Below are 11,862 nucleotides of genomic sequence, written 5' to 3'. Positions count from 1 at the left end.
AAGCTTTTTCTTTTTCTTATGCGCACTTCAATCGTTTAAGAAGCTATTTTTTACAACACCCATCACGAATGGCATCCAGAAACAGCAAGCCTAATTTAAACTCCGACATTGAAACTATAACACGAGTTTGAAAGCTATATTATGTGGTGACATCCACAGCATTGTAGTTAAATTTTTTACCGCTAGAGAGCAGACTATGTACAGTGAGCATGGCTCCCTGTGAACTCAAAGCAGCAGGCTTGACTTGTAAAAGAACCCAACACAACACTTCCATGAAGTAATTGTACTAAGTTCATTTTGTTTTTCCTTATTTAATCACTTCACTGGTTTCTTTTATATCAAACAAATTGTTTTAGGTTATTCACCTGACATGTTGATCCATCAGCTGATAAAGACGCGTCACCATCACATCTGTGACACTCTGATGAAGGCGGAAGAAACCGCCGAAACATGTCAGGTGAATAACCTAAAACAATTTGTTTGATATAAAAGAAACCAGTGAAGTGACTTCCATGAAGTGTTTTTAAACTTTTCAAGGCATTTATTTTGATTCAGCATGTCGTGTAACATGGGGGTAGAGATGGTCCAAATGGTAGAATATGGATTGTTCACAGGGATAAATTGACAGAGCTAAAATTCCAAATTTGTCCAAAAGATGGCGCCAGACCAAAACATGAGACCAAAGGAGGGGCCAGAATAAGCTAAACCGGTTAAAATGGATATAAAAAAGGAACACGGTGTCAGAGTGTGAGTCACGCATGGAAGCACAAATGTGATTTTTATTTTTATTTCTTTGCTTGGCTAAAAATGTATTCTGTAACCGCTTTAAGCAATATTATTTGTCAATTTGATCAAGAGACCCGTCACAGAGAATAGTGGCTTCTCAGTGGCGTGACATAAATTGTTTGAAGAAGCACAAATGAAATGTATATTATGTGATTTTTATTTTTGATTTTTTTGCTTGGCAAAGAATGTATTCTGTAACCGCTTTAAAGCAATATTATTTGTCAATTCGATCAATTCATGTAACAGAAAGTAGGTCAAAGGTGAAAAGGGGAAGTGAAAGGTTTTACCACTAGCTGTGCATTTGGTGGAAAGTACTGCGTGGTCAGGGCGGAAACAGCGGCTGAAGGCCACAGATAACAAAGGGTGGGGAGGCAGGCCTGTTCCCTGCTATAGGGGCGTGGGAAACTGGCCTGTTCCCTGCTATAAGCGTGGGAACTGGGCAGTCTTACCCTATAGGGAAAGTACCGGAGAAAAGAAAGGGGAGGGGGGGGACGGAGAGGTCTATAAAAGGTCCTGCTGGAGAAGCTTCAGGGCTTTTCCCCCCAAAAGAGCTCTGATACGTGAAGAGGCCCGGAGGAGTTTCAAGATTTTTTCCAAAGTCCCAAAGATCTTTGTGTGAGACGCAGGATCACTGGACTGAAATTAACTTGGATTTACTCCTAAAAATTGGACTGGACAACTTTAAACGAGAAATTGGTGAGGATGACCGTTTTTATGTATTTTAGCGAGAGGGGGGAATAGTCATCGGGCCGCCGGCTTCCTCGTGGCCAGCCTGTTTCTCTAATTTGGATTTTAGAAGCAAGATCGAACTGATCACTCGACTTTGCTTCCACCAAAAATAGCACGCAACTGGTATTTACCTCTTCCCTTTTTTATGAACTGTGTTTTGCAATCGAATTGTTCTGGGATTGAATGATTTTATTAACACGGGTATCAGTGAGTGAAGTTGTTCAGTTTCTGGAGTAATTGAGATTTGTAATTCTATTCCATGTTTCTTCAATAAATGTGTTTTGTATATTACTTACTTCGTTGTGCGCGGATTTGTACTAAATATGCAACCGAAGGCTCAGGCCCGCTTCCCCTTTTTGACGGGCCGCGTAAAAAGGAACTCCGAACAAGTTAGAGACTTAAATAACTTCCGTAGTTATCTGAGCCACGAGTGAATTTCGATCTGTTCGAAAGTTGTTTCGTCTGAATAAAATTAAAGGAAGTGTTTAAATCAGATTATTGGTTTTGTGTAGAACGGAAAGTTATTTAACTATTTGAAAGGCTCAGGCCCGCTTCCCCTTTTTGACGGGTCGCGGAAAAAGTAACTCCGAGGAAGTTGGAGAATTAAATAACTTTCGCAAATATTTAAGGGAAGAGTGGATTTCGTTAAAAGTGAATTGTTGGAAATTTACTTCTTCTAAATAAAATAACGATGACGGTTAAATTAAATCAGTGAAGTTGGTGGAGGATAAAAGTATTTCGATTGTCCGTCGGGCGCGGCCCAGTTCCCCTTTTTGACGGGCCGCGTAAAAAGTAACTCTGAGCAAGTTAGAGAATTAAATAACTTTCGCAAATATTTAACGGAAGAGTTGAGTTCGTTGAAAGTGAATTCGGTTGAGAATTTACTTCCTTTAAATAACATAACGACGATGATTAAAATAAATCAGTGAAGTTGGTGGAGGATAAAAGTATTTCGATTGTCCGTCGGACGCGGCCCAGTTCCCCTTTTTGTCGGGCCGCGTCAAAAGTTAAATAGGACACGATCAAAAAATAGACTTGCCTTCCAAATTAATTATTGGGCAAATCTAAATACAGCACGACATTTTTATTCGGTTTAAGAGAGTCGCTATTCTTTTCAAAGCAATTAAGTGGGGTGAAGAACTCCGACAGTCAAGTGCTAGATCTACGTATACGAAGTTAGAATTAATCATATAGGGTGCATTAATTTTCTTCTTAAATGCTATTATTGTCACACTTTTATTAATTCGATTCTCTTTCGAATAAAAAAGTTGGTCGGCTCGCTGCATGAGCGACCAAGTGGAACGGACCCATATTAACATTTACTTCGGCAAAACTAGTGCTTGGGTGCGCTATACAAACGAATCCCTGAGGTCTTAACAAAGACATCTAAAAAATATCCGTAACGAATAAGAACTTCAAACATTAGCGGGGAGCCATCAATACGATGCGGTCACTTCGAAGTCCTGCCTCGAATTGAGTTACTCGGCACGCGCTTCGGGTGACTTGAGAGGGATTGGCGTCGTACAGAAATTAGATTGATTCCGGAGGAGTTAATTTAACTCGGGTGGTTAGATTACGGACGAATCTCCGAACCCGGCTAAAATAAACCCGTTACTGGGAAGCCTGGGGCACCTTAATCCGAGAGGTGCGTTTGACATTTTGGCGCCCAACGAGTAGGAGGGGGGTTGTGAGTAAAAGTTTAGAAAAAAAATAGAAATGAGACAATAGAAGAACATTTGTTTTTTTGTTTTGCTCACAGCTCCAAAACGAACCTGTGTGGAGTTTTTCAGTTTTTTCTTCCCAGAAACTGTCCTAATTCCGCTCACTGATACAAATAAATGTCAGAACGGCCTTGAGTGACATAAGTACAGTCTCTTTAAGGAATAGAGTTTCCTAGAAAAGAACCTTATTAGCACGGGAGGATTAGAACTGTATTGTGTCATAGTAAACGGTGACCGTTGCCCCTCAGCACATCACTTTAAGCATGAGTAAGGAGGAGATCCTTCACAGCTTGTACTTGTATGGGGTGCTGAAAGTAATGTTTGTAGTGTACGCAGAGTATGCGGCAGAACTTGCAAGAGAAAGAGGGGCCGGTACATGGGCACGGATATTGGGTATAAATACAGAAGATGAACCAGTCGATGAGGAGCCTGCAAATGTTTTAGATTTCATGCCAAAGCCAAGGCCAAAGAGAAGGCAACCAATTAGGAGACCGTTAGAAGAGAGGCCTTTTTATTTTGAAAGATAAAAAGAGAAGACTTGTCTCCCCTCTTCCTTTTCCTTTTTCTTTCTCATTCAATTCTCCCTTACAAAATTTTTTTTTTTGTTCCTGGACACTTGTGTCGACCACAAATTTTTTTGTTCCCGGACACTTGTGTCGATTACAAATTTTTTTGTTTTTGGACACCTGTGTGGATTACAACATTTTTGTTCCCGGACACTTGTGTCGATTACAAATTTTTTTGTTTTTGGACACCTGTGTGGATTACAACATTTTTGTTCCCGGACACTTGTGTCGATTACAAATTTTTTTTGTTTTTGGACACCTGTGTGGATTACAACATTTTTGTTCCCGGACACTTGTGTCGATTACAAATTTTTTTGTTTTTGGACACCTGTGTGGATTACAACATTTTTGTTCCCGGACACTTGTGTCGATTACAAATTTTTTTGTTTTTGGACACCTGTGTGGATTACAACATTTTCCCGGACACTTGTGTCGATTACAAATTTTTTTTGTTTTTGGACACCTGTGTGGATTACAAGGATTTTTGTTCCCGGACGCATCAGAGGATTACAGATTTTTGTCCGCTGAACTCACAAAAGGATTTTTCTTTTTTCCGCCTTTTTTTTCTTTTTTCTTTTTTCCTGCTGTTGAAGACTACAGTAAAGGCTGACCAGGAGTAGTAACTATACTTACTCTCCAGGCAGAAGAAAAACAGCCAAGATAATTCTTTTAAGGCTTGTATGGTACATGATTCTTAACTGTTGGAGACCTTCTGTGACTTACAGGTTCCCAAGAATTGAAAGGCTGAGTGGCTTCGGGCTGATGATTAGTCGTCATTTCCTGTTCGCTACAATAACGTTTGAATTAGAATTTGCAATTGAATGTACCCTTGTTAGAATTTCCTGTCAGTAGAAAACCTGGTGGGGAAAAAGGAAAAAGAAAAAGAAGTGCATCCCACCGTTGAGAGCATCAATAAGCGAGGCAAAAGTTCTCATATTGGTGTTCTGAGTAGAGGCGACGCAAAGGGCGCCGCTGAGTAACTAAGAGCTGAATCGACCCTGTTCCGAATGCGCACGGAAAGGCTTCGAAAGGAGACAGCTCGACCCTACAACTAGAGAAACTGCTACTCATTGAAAGGATGGCTAGCGGTGGAAGGAGATTGGATCCCGAACCTGGAAATCCTATGAAAGGAACCGGAAAGGAGGGGTCTAATCCAGACTCTCCAAGACGACATGAAGAACCAGCATGTGTAATATTGTATGGAGGAGGCTTAGAGAAGTGGCCTCAGAAATGGACTGAGTACATAGTGGGATCAAACCCGTCGATGGAGGCAGGATGCCTCTCAACGCGGATGAAGAGAAGCCCTATGAATGGACTCTTTACACCGATGGGTCAAAAAAGGAAGGAGAGCAGAATGCCCACTGGGGTTTTGTTCTGAAGCAAAATGGAGTGGAGCGTTGCCGCCGCAAAGGAAAGGGTTAGGGTTAGGGTTAGGGTTAGGGTTAGGGTTAGGGGTTAGGGTTAGGGTTAGGGTTAGGGGTTAGGGTTAGGGTTAGGGTTAGGGTTAGGGTTATGGTGGGAGCCCCCCCTCCTGGAGGAGGGAAAGGCAAAAGCACGGTCCATCCATCCGGGATTCCAATCAGCCCCCAGCTCACGGTTCCGGCGGGCAACGCGGTGGCGTCGGCCATAGTGGACCGTCGTCCAACCCTGATCCATGGCTGTGGATCTAGAATTTGCCTTTGTTATATATTTAATAAAGTTGTTTTTTAAAAAAAATAAAGTTTCTTTTTTTATTTATTCTGGCCAATATGCAATGTGTGCCCTGACAACGTTTCAGCTATCTCAAGCCTTCATCAGGTCTGGCACACATGTATTATATGAAAAACTATTTTTGTTTTGTAAGGTGCAACAATGTGTCTTGCTTGCAGTCCAAATTCGCACTAAAGGCTCTTTGCCTTGCGGATTCCTTTTATACCCTCAGCTCGGTTGAAGTTTTAAATCTTTTTTGTTTTTCGAAATTTCGTTTTAGAAATGTAACGTGTTTTAGCTTATATTTGCATTTTCCAATTAATTTTCATAATTAAACTAGGGTTAGGGTTAGGGTCAGGGTCAGGGTCAGGGTCAGGGTCAGGGTCGGGGTCGGGGTCGGGGTCGGGGTTGGGGTTAGGGTTAGGGTTAGGGTTGGGGTTGGGGTTGGGGTTGGGTTAGGGTTAGGGTTAGGGTTAGGGTGAGGGTGAGGGTGAGGGTGAGGGTGAGGGTTAGGGTTAGGGTTAGGGTTAGGGGTTAGGGTTAGGGTTAGGGTTAGGGTTAGGTTTGGATTGTGGAGTCCACCTACCAGGGACGGGGAACTGATGTCCCCCCCTAGCAGAAGAGGACAACGCACGGTCCATCCATCCGTGGCCATGCCTCGCCACCCGCTCCCGCCCCCGGGTTGCAGGCTGGCGCTGTCGCCCCCTACGGACAACTGTCCATTCCCTGTTGTAATTAAATGACATATTAATTTTTGGACTTCAAATTTTTATTATGTTTTATTTAAATATTTTTAATTTTCAAAATTTCAATGAGTGGGTAAAATTAGAATTTTTAGACTTTTTATTCTAAAACAAATTATCAAATGTCTATTTTTCAAAAAGATTTTTAGTGTCCAAATTGTCCGAATTTAGCAACGTAATTTATTCCAATGAAATAAAATAAATGATTTGTAAATAACTGTAAATAAAATAAACAATAGTAAATTATTAAATCGACTGTAAATAGGAAATTATTAAATTGAATGTAAATAGTAGTGTGCCTTAACAACGTTTCGGCTATACTAAGCCTTCTTCAGGTCTGGCACACCCGTATTAAATGAAATATTTTTGTTTCTCTTAGGGTTAGGGTTAGGGTTGGGGTTGGGGTTAGGGTTAGGGTTAGGGTTAGGGTTAGGGTTAGGGTCGGGGTCGGGGTCAGGGTCAGGGTCAGGGTCAGGGTCAGGGTCGGGGTCGGGGTCGGGGTTGGGGTTAGGGTTAGGGTTAGGGTTAGGGTTAGGGGTTAGGGTTAGGGTTAGGGTTAGGGTTAGGGTTAGGATTGCGGTAGGAGCCCCCCTTCCTGTTGGAAGCAGGGGCAAAAGCACGGTCCATCCGTCCAGCACACCTCCCAGCGTCCAGCCCAGGGTTCTGATGAGCAAAGCGGCGGCGTCGGCCATAGTGAACCGTGGTCCAACCTTGCTCCATGGCTGGAATTCGCCTTTGTTATATATGTAATAAACTTGTTTTTATTCAGCAAAATTGTTTTTTATATGTGGTTGTTTTTATTGGAATAGTTTTTAATAAAATTTCTTTTGTTAGATTTTGTTTGGCCAATATATAATGTAAGTGTGCCTTGACAACGTTTCGGCCGCTAGGGCCTTCCTCAGGTCTGGCACACAAAAAAATGAGATTGATGCTGATATCCACTGTTTGTAATTGCTGCTGAGTTGTTTTCTCTTTGCTCTCTCTCCACGCACTGAGCGTCTGTTGCGCCGCGCGTCCTTTTATAGTCTCTGTTTGGTATGAGTTTCTATTTTCAAATTTTAGTTTTTGTTTCTGACTTTTTCTTTTTTGGAAATAAAATTGGTTTTGGCCTAATTGAATGTTTTCCAATTACGATTTGATATTATGAATTATGATTTTGAATATTTTATTGTTTTGTTTTTTATTTTGTTTTGTTTTTTTATTTATTTTTGTTTTTTAATCTCTGTTTGGTAAGAGTTTCTATTTTCAAATTTTAGTTTTTGTTTCTGACTTTTTCTTTTTTGGAAATAAAATTGGTTTTAGCCTAATTGAATGTTTTCCAATTACGATTTGATATTATGAATTATGATTTTGAATATTTTATTGTTTTGTTTTTTGTTTTGTTTTGTTTTTTTATTTATTTTTGTTTTTTAATCTCTGTTTGGTAAGAGTTTCTATTTTCAAACTTTAGTTTTTGTTTCTGACTTTTTCTTTTTTGGAAATAAAATTGGTTTCAGCCTAATTGAATGTTTTCCAATTACGATTTGATATTATGAATTATGATTTTGAATATTTTATTGTTTTGTTTTTGTTTTGTTTTTTTAATTTAGTTTTGTTTGTTAATTTTTTGTTTCTCATCTTTCTTACTGCAGGTAAGTAGATTATTCAGGTAGGTATTTACGTATATATTTTGTGAATTATGATTTTGAATATTTTATTGTTTTGTTTTTGTTTTGTTTTTATTTTGTTTTTTTATCATTTTGTTTTTTTAACTTTTGTTTCTCATTTTTCTTACTGCAGGTAAGTGGATATTTGAGGTAGGTATTTACGTATATATTTTTTTATTGATTTTTGTCTTTTCTAATTTTTTAGGTGGGCATGGTCCGGGGACCAGAGGCGTGGTACCAATTTGAGGTAAGTATCCAAGGTAGGTATCTAAGGTAAGTAAGTCCGAATTGATTTTAATAAATTTGTCCTAATTATATTAATTGAGCCTGCTGTTCGGAATTTCTGTTCCTAGTAGGACATAAACAGGGAATTGGATTGAGGTAAGGATTAGGGTTAGGGTTAGGGTTGGGGTTAGGGTTAGGGTTAGGGTTGGGGTTAGGGTTAGGGTTAGGGTTAGGGTTAGGATTGGGGGTAGGGTTGGGTGTTAGGACATGGAGTACGCTTAGGTCCCCCTTGGGTGGGGCTTAGAACGAAGATTATATCGAGGCCCATTGTAAATCTCGTTGGGGTCTTCGAGCTCCCATTCAGTTGAATCATCGGATTCAGTTGACTCATCGGAGAGGGACCCGTGTTCAGGTTCCCCCAATTGGTCAATGATGGGGTCCAGATTGGGGTTCGGGTTCAGCACTCTGACCTCATCTGAAGTCGAACCTCGACCGTCAACCCAACGTGCAGTAGGGCTACGCGAACGCGATGGCATACAGAAGACCGATTTTCGGTTCTTCCCACCCTCTCGAGCCACCGTCCTCTGGGCCTGGACTGGCATGGGAGATGCCAAGGGCACCGAAACTGAACTCGGTGTCGGTGAAGTCTGGGCCAGGACTGGTGTCAACAGGGCCACGGGCACCGGAACTAGACTTGGTGCCGGCGACGACTGGGTCCGAATTGGCGTCAATAGAGTCACGGGCTCCGTCATTGGAGTCACGGGCTCCAGATCCGGACGTAGTGTTGGAGGGGAAGTGGGGCTTGGTGAATCAGGAGGTAGATTCACCGTGCTTGCCCTGATCTGCCCCGCTACATAGTCCAAAGTGTCCTGCGAGAGCCGCGGAAAATTCCGTCTGGCCCACCTCGTCGCCACCGCAAAGGCAGCGTCCCATTCCGGCGTAATGAGTACCAGCAGGTCATCCAATAATTGGGTAAGGCAGGTCCGGTAATGGTCGGTGAGGATTTGGCATGTTGTGTGACCCCAATTCAGAGCATTGCCCATGATCAGGTCCAACGCATCCCCGGTAGGGAACGCTGGCCTGACCATGGTCGACAACACCTCCACCATCCTTGCAATCATTCGCGGTTGCGGGGCTCCTCCCTCAGGGTTCACATTCCGCAGATGGTGGGTCACCTTAATGATGCTGTGCAACTTCCGGACTAGGAGGCCAAATTGAGCATCAGCTTGTCGCCACCCATTGGCCGGAGCCTTACTTCGGGTGGAATGCACATCAGAGGGCCGTCTACCACCTTGGCGTACCACCGTAGCATATGAGCGAACCCTGAAGCCGGAGTGGCTGGGGTTAGGATTAGGTAAAGAGTTCCTCCCCCGAAGGAGAGGAACAAAGGCACGGTCCTACCATCCTGGCCCGCACCCCACAACCAGCTCCAGAGCATCCTGCCCGTTGCGGCCGCACCCGCCATGCTGGCCAGGACTAATTAGGGCTTAATAAAGATCATTTTTGACCTTGAACACGTGTTTGTGCTTATTGTATGCTTGTTTTTGATTGCACTTTACCTATCCGGTCGCCTTTGTTATATAATTAATAAGTGAGTCTCGATTTGGCATGTAAGATTGACAGCTGCGCTTGCGTTCAACTAAATATTCGTACCTCGCACCTAATTCATCGACTCCCCTATCTGGGTGGAGCGAGAGCATCTTGCTCTGTGCGGCATCCATGCGCTCTCCTATCTGGGTAGAGCGTGGGTAAATTACTATTTGTTTCCAATTGGTTTTGTACCGGCGTCATTTTGCGCTAAATTTTGTTCATCTGTGTGGCCATCGACAACGTTTCGGCATCTTTTGTGCCTTCTTCAGGTCTGGCACACAGGAATTGCATCTAAATTTAGTTTAGTTTCATCACATGGGGAGCTGCTTCCTCCTCCACGGCCGCATCGAGACTGAGAGCTCCTGCTCCGAACGGTGCTTATATACACTCCTCCAAGTGGGCGGAGCCAAAGATTTGCGCTTGTTTCTTTAGCATAGTAACTTGTTTTCTTGCAGGCACCGATTGGGCGTGGATTTGTGATCTCCGGATTAGGTAAGTATATTTTTGTTTTGGGTAAGTATTTACTTTTAACTGCTTTTTTTGCTTTTTTTTTGTCCCAAATAATGCTTATTTGCAATTGTTTACATTCAAATTTGATAGGTATGCACATTTTTTTGTTTTGGGTGAGTATTGTGATTTTATTTGAGGTAAGTATTTACTTTTAACTGCCTTTTGGTCTCAAATAGTGCTTATTTGCAATTATTATTCAAATTTGTGTTTACGTTCAAATTTTGACTTGTTTATTTTCAAATTTTAACTTGCAGGTTGACGTTTTTGTCTTATCGGGAAATGGGGTCAGGTTAGGGTTAGGGTTAGGGTTAGGGTTAGGATTAGGGTTAGGGTTAGGGTTATGGTTAGGGTTAGGATGGGGGATAGGTTAGGATTAGGGCTGGGATAGGACCAGTTTAGGGGACAGCACACAGACGTAACAGGAGCTCGATGGAAACCGGAAACGTGGGGGGGGGGGGGGGCACTGGAGGTGGCACAGGCGAGTTAGGATTAGGTAAAGAGTTCCTCCCCCGAAGGAGAGGAACAAAGGCACGGTCCTACCATCCTGGCCCGCACCCCACAACCAGCTCCAGAGCATCCTGCCCGTTGCGGCCGCACCCGCCATGCTGGCCAGGACTAATTAGGGCTTAATAAAGATCATTTTTGACCTTGAACACGTGTTTGTGCTTATTGTATGCTTGTTTTTGATTGCACTTTACCTATCCGGTCGCCTTTGTTATATAATTAATAAGTGAGTCTCGATTTGGCATGTAAGATTGACAGCTGCGCTTGCGTTCAACTAAATATTCGTACCTCGCACCTAATTCATCGACTCCCCTATCTGGGTGGAGCGAGAGCATCTTGCTCTGTGCGGCATCCATGCGCTCTCCTATCTGGGTAGAGCGTGGGTAAATTACTATTTGTTTCCAATTGGTTTTGTACCGGCGTCATTTTGCGCTAAATTTTGTTCATCTGTGTGGCCATCGACAACGTTTCGGCATCTTTTGTGCCTTCTTCAGGTCTGGCACACAGGAATTGCATCTAAATTTAGTTTAGTTTCATCACATGGGGAGCTGCTTCCTCCTCCACGGCCGCATCGAGACTGAGAGCTCCTGCTCCGAACGGTGCTTATATACACTCCTCCAAGTGGGCGGAGCCAAAGATTTGCGCTTGTTTCTTTAGCATAGTAACTTGTTTTCTTGCAGGCACCGATTGGGCGTGGATTTGTGATCTCCGGATTAGGTAAGTATATTTTTGTTTTGGGTAAGTATTTACTTTTAACTGCTTTTTTTGCTTTTTTTTGTCCCAAATAATGCTTATTTGCAATTGTTTACATTCAAATTTGATAGGTATGCACATTTTTTTGTTTTGGGTGAGTATTGTGATTTTATTTGAGGTAAGTATTTACTTTTAACTGCCTTTTGGTCTCAAATAGTGCTTATTTGCAATTATTATTCAAATTTGTGTTTACGTTCAAATTTTGACTTGTTTATTTTCAAATTTTAACTTGCAGGTTGACGTTTTTGTCTTATCGGGAAATGGGGTCAGGTTAGGGTTAGGGTTAGGGTTAGGGTTAGGGTTAGGATTAGGGTTAGGGTTAGGGTTATGGTTAGGGTTAGGATGGGGGATAGGTTAGGATTAGGGCTGGGATAGGACCAGTTTAGGGGACAGCACACAG

The 11,862-nt window shown here is 42.4% G+C and overlaps 1 long non-coding RNA gene and 1 other non-coding gene across 2 annotated transcripts in view; one reads left to right on the top strand and one right to left on the bottom strand.

The window, feature by feature from the left end:
- Positions 1-5, top strand: part of LOC125990730 (5S ribosomal RNA) — a 119-nt gene extending 114 nt beyond the window's left edge. Inside the window, exon 1 of the ribosomal RNA XR_007489059.1 lies at positions 1-5. This exon is cut by the window's left edge and continues 114 nt beyond it. This is a non-coding gene — a ribosomal RNA (5S ribosomal RNA).
- A 4,099-nt stretch (positions 6-4,104) lies between these two features.
- Positions 4,105-5,062, bottom strand: LOC125990258 (uncharacterized). Its single transcript, XR_007488860.2, has 2 exons — positions 4,266-5,062; positions 4,105-4,199 (listed from the first exon to the last, which is right to left on the bottom strand). It is a non-coding gene; the product is annotated as an uncharacterized lncRNA (long non-coding RNA).
- Between the last annotated feature and the right edge of the window lie 6,800 nt (positions 5,063-11,862).

Source organism: Syngnathus scovelli, chromosome 20, assembly GCF_024217435.2.
Source record: "Syngnathus scovelli strain Florida chromosome 20, RoL_Ssco_1.2, whole genome shotgun sequence".
NCBI lineage: Eukaryota > Metazoa > Chordata > Actinopteri > Syngnathiformes > Syngnathidae > Syngnathus > Syngnathus scovelli.
This window is presented reverse-complemented; position numbering and strand designations above follow the sequence as displayed.